Genomic DNA, 7,898 nt, shown 5'->3' with positions numbered 1-7,898 from the left:
TAAATATCTTGTCTGGATACAGGCTTACTAGCAGAAACGTGGGGACATTATATCCTCAGTCAACAACTGACTGAAGAAGAACATGTGCAATTAGATGAGCTGAGCCTGCAGCTGAAGCCTTTTGCCTCCGTTTTTAAAGGGAGCCAGCGGGCTTGGCCTCTTCTTCCCCAGCACGATCCCGCTGAGCTGTGTAGAGGGTAGCCAAAGCGTCTGCGGTGCTGATTGCGAGCTTCCATCAGGGATTTAGACGTCTCTGTGATCTAAACTCCAGCTGGGAATAATTGCAGGTGAATATGCACTCATAATTATTGTTTTTCTCACAAAAATGTTGGCATTTGATCCTTTGCTTTCTATTTTTTATTATAAAGTACAAACATGAAAAACATGCCATCGCACTCTGCACTGTGCGCAGAGCCGTTTTACCCTTTATGCCTCAAAAGAAATACCAGGCCCAAGTAAATGACCTAATTACCATATCCCCATTCGGCATGTCCCAGGTCAGTGTGCAGATATATGCAGAAAGGCAATAGCAGCTTTGGGAAATAATCTTGATTATAAAACAGCTGTATGCGTGTTCTCCTGCGTGTAAATGTGTGCCACCCACCAAAATATAATCACGCAGTGTTGCTGATTAGGTACCGAAATGGATGGGGAATGCTTAAGAAGGACTTTTAAACATACTTGTCCCTATAAAGCAGGCACATGTGCACACACGCACACACTGTCAGTCGGTGGGGGATAAGGGGGTATCCTTTTCAAACCTGGGCCTGAAAGCATCCTGAGGCGTTGCTCTCGGTAACTCACTCCAGAGGTAGCTCCCTGATAAGCCTAACGAATGTAATCCATGCGTTTACTTTTATTTATCCCGTACTGAGTGTTCATAATTATGGGATCATTGTTCAAAAGTGATCATTTATTACTGCACTGAGGTAGCTAAGAAGTCATGTCTTTTTCCTCTTCTCTTGGCATGTAAATCGGTTTTCTAAAAATTCACTGTAGTAATCACAAAATGCTGCTGCAAAGAATTACTTGATAAAACCTATTGAGATTTCAGCCTACCTCGTCCCTTTGTTTCATAACTGGAAGGAATATAATGAATGCAAAAACTCAGTGAATAGAGCTCAGCAGGGCCTACTTTTTTCTCATGACTCCTGTGATTATAATAATTTGATTTTATAGGTGTCTATCCTCAGACCCCAGCTAGGGAGCAATCTTTACTGAGTCATGAACTTTCACATCATTAAATCTCTCTACATTTATTTTAAACATATCAAAAGTGTCAAATAACTTTAGATGTACTAAATTTTATTTGCATTGGGTAAAATGAAGTTTAGCCACTTGGGAAAATAAATGAAATAGTTTCCTTAGCACTCAGGAAAGTAGTTAGGCTCTGGAGCCTGTGTGATTCCACCCATATGGCAGTGCAGCACATCTCCTGCATAGGCCAGGACACACATTTACAAGGACAGGAACCTGAGTAATTTCCTACCGGTCTGAAGGGAATATTAAACTCTTCTGTCAGTTGGTAGTATATTATTTATGTTTCTTTTTTTATTATTGTTGTTGTTGATTTCAAAAAGTATTTCTTTGTTGGTGCTACGCTGACTCCAGATAGAAAGTGATGAAATGCCCAATATGTTAAAAAACCTTATCACTAAATCAGAGGCAGAACTATAAATTGTGGCTTTTGAAACTGAACTGACTGTTGAGGATCATTTTGCTCCTGAAATATTACAGCAGTGATCAATTTGCTGTAAAATTAAGCAGTTTAGCTCTGCAATCTATAGATGGAAAACATGTTGTTCTTGAGCAAAGTTTATGCCCTGCCCAAGGGATAAATTAAATTTTATGGGTAAGACATGCATTATTATATGCTTATCTGTTTAACATATCATTCTTTTCCACATCAGTATTATAAATATTTTTAATCATACATTTGATCTCTTGTGCATATAGTGATATGGTAATTCCCTCTGCGCCTCTCAAAAAATATGACCAAACACAGTTAATTCATCACAGAACAGGGAAGAATATTCTAATCATTCTAAGAAATATGCCAAAGATTGAGGCAGAGGCAGTTAAAATTGGGGCTACTTTGCAATCATTTAGTGAAATAAAATTTTCCTGAAGGAAGGGGTGTAGCTATGTTACCCATTTTTATTGTAGTTGTTATTATTGAATATTTATAATATAAGTCTCTAATCAAAACTGGGAGCTGCAGTCTAAGACAATTCATTTATGAAAGTTAAGGAAGGCAGTCAAATATATCCATTTAATGAACTTGTTACTGGTTTTATAAATTCCGGTTGATTTCCTTTAAATTGTATAAGCTAGAAACAAAGCCCTCCAAATGGCCCTCAACCTAGCCTTCAAACACTGGGCAATTTCTCTTAGAGGTTTCCACAGAAATAGATCTTCTGAAGGGAAGCAAATGAAGAGTGAGAATCTATGAACCTTTTTACCTTTCATATTTGTGAAATGGCATTGAGAAGACCTTAAGATATTTGCACGAAATAAGAACCGTGATACAGTGGCAAATAAAATCATAGGTATAATCACCTATTCAACATGTAAAACGTGCAACACCATTGCATGCTAAAAGATGCCGGTTTGCAAGGAGATAAACTCTACTGGCCTGTATTTACTATCAGATATGCTATGGAATATGTTTTTTCTTTCTTTTTTTCTTTCTTTTTTCTTTTTTTTTTAAAAAAGGCAACGTGGTAACAGCACGGCTTAAGTGAAGGTGGGCAAGTAGTGAGATTCAGTGATCTTCGGTATCTTTTCTTTTTTTGGCTTCATTAAAAGAGATTAAAGGGGTTAGACTCAAACCCTCAGTTACAACCTAATTTATCTGGTCATTTTGAATAGGAAAAGTAAACAGAAAAGGCATCTTAATTCAGGTATATACTAAAATGTTGACTTAGCATCTGTCATCTCCACTTGATGCTGTCTATTGTGAATCTTTGGTGTCATACTATAAGTGCAATCCTTCCACGTACAGATTTGCATTGAGATACCAGAAAATTGTACTGATTTCATGTGGAACTGTATGACCTACTACTTTACTGAACTTTGAAAATCCAGAGCGTGGATGCTTGTAACGTTATCTTCATGGTTGACAGCCCTTTTCTGCTCTTACCGCCCACTTGTTTTCTTTCAGTCGTATAGATCATCAGTCTTCTAGTTTTTTGTGACATGGGTATTGCTGACATATTATTTCCAGTCATCTCAATCTGTACTTGTTTCTTGCTTTTGATTTTCTGTAGCATATGCTTCCATCATTTTTTCTCATCTGACATAAATGCTTTAAACAGGTACATTTAGTCCATATTTCAGGCTGCCTACAGATATGTTTCCATGTAAATAACCTTTCTCCAATTTCATGTAAAGAAAAGTTTAGGATGAGTATCTATTTTTTAAAAAAGTCATTTAAGGTGAGATCTATTTGACTATGGAGAAAGCTCTGCATGATACACCGCAGGGGACAATCTTGCAGTGTCAGGAAGACAAACATGGTGGAGGTAACCTGCCTTACTCGCTGGGGTGCTGTGAGGATTAATCTGTTAATGTTTTACAGTCATTGGAAGCTGTAAAGAGCTATGGAAGTGCTAAATATTATTATTATTTTATTATATCATTGCACTTTATATTCAAAGGTGAAATATTTGGAGGAGATGATAAAAAGTTTGGTAAACTTTAATCCTATTTTTATAAAATCTCTTCTAAAATATAGCTCTCTGGGGCAGGCACTGTCTGTGTGATCTGTGTTTGTACAGCTCAGTGGGATCTTGATCTGTGACTCAGTCTCCTAGATACGAGCACACAAAAATAAAACAAAAATATATTAAAATGTTACTCACTGAGCAGAAGTTGTATCAGGCAAGATTCAAATCCTATACATAACAAAGACGAAGTAGATACCATGCTCCAAGATATTCTAACTAGTCTCTGTGATGGATATAGCGTTGATGTGTAATTAGGTTGTGAGAACTGATTTGTAACTAATTAGTAAGTACAGACTTTGACCTAATCATATAGGAGTCATTGTGTATTTGGATTTTAAGACTTTCTAGTAAGAATCACAATGATCAAATGTAAACTATTTGAAGAATAAACATATATGACAATAGTATTCTCCAGATAAACACTCTCTGGTAGCAAATACTTGAGGTAATTACAAGTAAATAACATTTTTTTAAGATGAGATGATACAACTATTTTGTACACCTAAGGTCCAGAGAACAGAATAATGAAAAGTTAAAGGTTCTTGAAGAGAAGAGTATGTTCTGCCATGGAAAGAGGCTCTTCAATTTGTCTAAAGAAGCATCTCCGTTTGGAAGACGACTTCATGTCAGGTAAGAGGAACACGTGTGTATATGAAGAATGTTTTATTCTTTTTAAGACATACTTTCTCTAAAATACCTTTTAACTGAATAAATATGACAATGTTGAATCTATGGTTACTAATTTTATACTCTTAAGGAGAATGACACTGATTAGATGTGCCAGATCTACTGAGGTCTGTTAAATCCCTGGTAATACAATTCAAGTTCCAAGTTGAAGATGGGAGGATAGCATGAGGCATCCTAAAGGAGATGATAGCTTGAGCTGTGGAGCTGAGAAATCTACACCCAGCAGAGCTAAGAGATGCTAGATAATGTGAGTTGAGTTTTATATTCTACCTTACAAAATATCCATTATAACCTTACAACAAAAAAGCATGTAACTTGTTATTTGCAGAAGCCTTCCTAAATGAACTGTTCCATCTCCCAATTCCTGAGGTATATATGTTATGCACTGTGGGCAAGTATAAATTATTATAACAGGATTCTAACAAAGACTCATTAACAAAGTCCCGTGCATTGAACTCAATGACAATTTGCCGCTATCTTCATGAAAAGAAGAATGGGTCTCCAGATGGGAGAGTGAAATACGCTCATGCTCTTTTGTGTATCTTGGAGAAGAATGATACAAAGGAGGTGGTTCCAGGATTCCAATATCTCACACAGCTCAACTACCCTTGATTATTATTTGCTTCTTACAACCTGAAAAGAAACCTACTACCAGATTTGTCTGTCTCAACTCTGCTGAAGCTGAATACTTTCATACATATGTATGTATAGCTTAAGTTTTTATGAGCATAATTTGGGCTTTTCAAAATAGTGACACAATAACAAAGCAAAATTGAGACATGCATGTAATTTGAATACTGATTTGGTTTTATCTCTTCCCAGTGCTGGCACTTTTGATGCTGCTCTTTTCCATTCCATCTTTCTGTTCTTATTTACCAGTGAATGGCGTTAGTGGTGAGTGCAGATGCTGCTTCTACCAACCAAATATCAGATCTGAGAAAATATATTTCTGTGACCTTTCTAAGGGCCCTGGACAGTACCACATTTGATGCTACATCTGAGTTTTCATGGGCTGCTTCAAGATGTGTTTCTGATTCTGTCTTCCAAAAGGAAAATGAGCACTGTCACATAGCTATTGCTAGGTTTCTCAGCATTTTCAATAACATAGACCCTGATCTGTGTACACAGCATTTCATGATGTGTGTACAGGATGCCTTCTGCTCATATTTCAGCTCAAATACCCTCATCAGCTGTTTGCATCAGTTTTCAGACTCTGGGCAGGATTTTTTCTTGGGTAGGACTCCTAGCACTGCTCTGGAATATTCACCCAACTAGTCATTTACTGGTTCATAATATTCATAAGGTTCATAATATTCAGTATGCTGGATTATGTTGCAAGTTTAGAGTCATTAAATAGTCCTCTGTGGTAGAGAATTAGGTATAATGAAGTTCTGCCTTGTCTCCTCACCCTTTGCTGAGGCGTATTAGTAACAGACCTGTCGCATCTGTACCATAGCAAGGAGGAATAATCCCCAGGCATGCAGATGCAGCCAGATTTGAGCAGTTTAGCACTGTGGCGAATCTAGTCCTAAAAATTATTCATAGAAAGTACTCAATGAATAATTTCAAAGAGAAAATTAAAAAGTGCTCAGGGGCAATCTGTGAACAGAAAAAGGGGGTTAAATTCAACTAATAAATTATTTGCAAATTGAATAATTCATGGAAAACACAGGACACGTTTAGAAGAGTTTGATTCAGTGTGTCAGCTGACTACAGAAAGCGAAGGGCCCTCAGAAACTTTCAGTTTTCTAATGTATCATTTGGTATGTTACCACAGCAGAGTTTCCATCAGAAATCAGGGCAGTGGCCTAAATTTCTTGCACCTAACACCAACCAATGCTTGTTGTTAGAGGGAAAGCTGCAAGGAAAGCCTTATAATTTGTTTATTCCATAAATGGAATAAATGTTTCTTTAAAACTGTATTCCCAACCTGGCAGATATTACTACATGTTTAAACTTTCAGAATGTGATCAGTGACTTGCTCACTTATTAAAGGTAAGTGCGTATACCACTGGCTAGATTATATGTGTATGTTATTTATCAGTTGCCTTATTATCTGAAGAGTTGTTACGTCATGGACAGACTTTAAGTTATTCATGTATAAATGCATCTAATTATATAATACTTTTGTGAAAGTTGTTAAATATTTGGCTTCATCTTGTGGCAATGAGTTAAATTCAGCACCAGTAATAAATTAAAATAAACTTTGGATAAAATTTTCAAAATGTACATGAAAGTAGGCTAAAGTACGTTCAAATGCAACTGAAAGCCCAGCACTTTGTTATGAAAAGTGGGTAGCTAAAGAAGAATACGAGACTGTTTACAGAGATTTAAAACCAAATTTAATAATAGAGTTCTTAAACTCCCAAACCATTGTCAGAGCATATATATATATATGTTAAAGGACCTATAAACGTATTTTAAAACAATCTGTTTTCCTTTCACTTAGCTGCCAAGATCTCCATTAGGAGGTTTGTGTTTCCTTCCAGCATTAAAGAATGTCTCTAACATCTGTAGCAATGAATGGTGAGAATTGTCAGTTCCGCTCCTGAAAAAAGCAATGTTGCTATTTGAAGAAGGAAAAATGTGAAATAATGAATATAGCTTCTGAGAATAGTCTGTTGTGTCACCACAGATGTGCAAAGTCTCTTCCTAGGCTCGATCTTCTGAGTTTGTTCTTTGCACCCAAGAAGACAGCAATTAACTATGCAAAGCTCAGTCATTAGAAGAAGCATTGCGCGGAGATGCAGAACCCGAGTCCAAAGCGCCATGCAGCGTATTGGTTTCCTGTCTCCTTAAGCATCAGGAAGGAGAAACACACCACATTAAACCAGAGATCTACTGTTAGATAGATAGATAGGCAGAGATACCGGCTTTTGTGGGGGATTCGGGAGGTTTGTGTTCACTTTTTTTTCTGCACGTTACTCTCTGTGTGACTTTGGCCTCATTTCCCCGCCAGCAGGTGAAAACATTAGTATCGTCTGATGCTGTAGTAGCCATCCATGAATAAGTGGGTATATCAAAGACTGCAAACTGCTCAAACATTGCACTAAAAGGAGGTATGTACAACAGGAGAAATAAAAATAATGTCAGCAGGAGCTTTGCTGGAACGACAGTACACAGTGCTACGGATCCTGTTATAATCTGATGGGCAATATTTTGTCGTTATAAACATCTTTTAAAAGAAAACCCCCATTTCTAATCTCAAGTCAAGAAATGTAATAGGATCTGCAGAAGTTACAAAGCCAGGAGAACTCATTAAAAAAACCACTTCTAAGGGGAGTGACCTCACTCCTCATTTCCAGGAAAAAAAATGTAAACAATCCATGCTAGGTTTGTTCTGTGCTAGGTTTGTTTTAAACTGTGTAAACAATGTTTTGCATTCACAGAGATGAGGTTGACGGAGTTTCTTGATCTCCCTAAAACTGTGCAAAATTTAACATGTTTTTTTCACAAATATTACACATTTCCCCAAACTTTTCC

The sequence above is a fragment of the Rhea pennata genome, chromosome 16 (genome assembly GCF_028389875.1).
Source record: "Rhea pennata isolate bPtePen1 chromosome 16, bPtePen1.pri, whole genome shotgun sequence".
Lineage (NCBI taxonomy): Eukaryota > Metazoa > Chordata > Aves > Rheiformes > Rheidae > Rhea > Rhea pennata.
The sequence above is the reverse complement of the archived record's forward strand: the minus strand, read 5'-3'. Positions refer to the sequence as shown.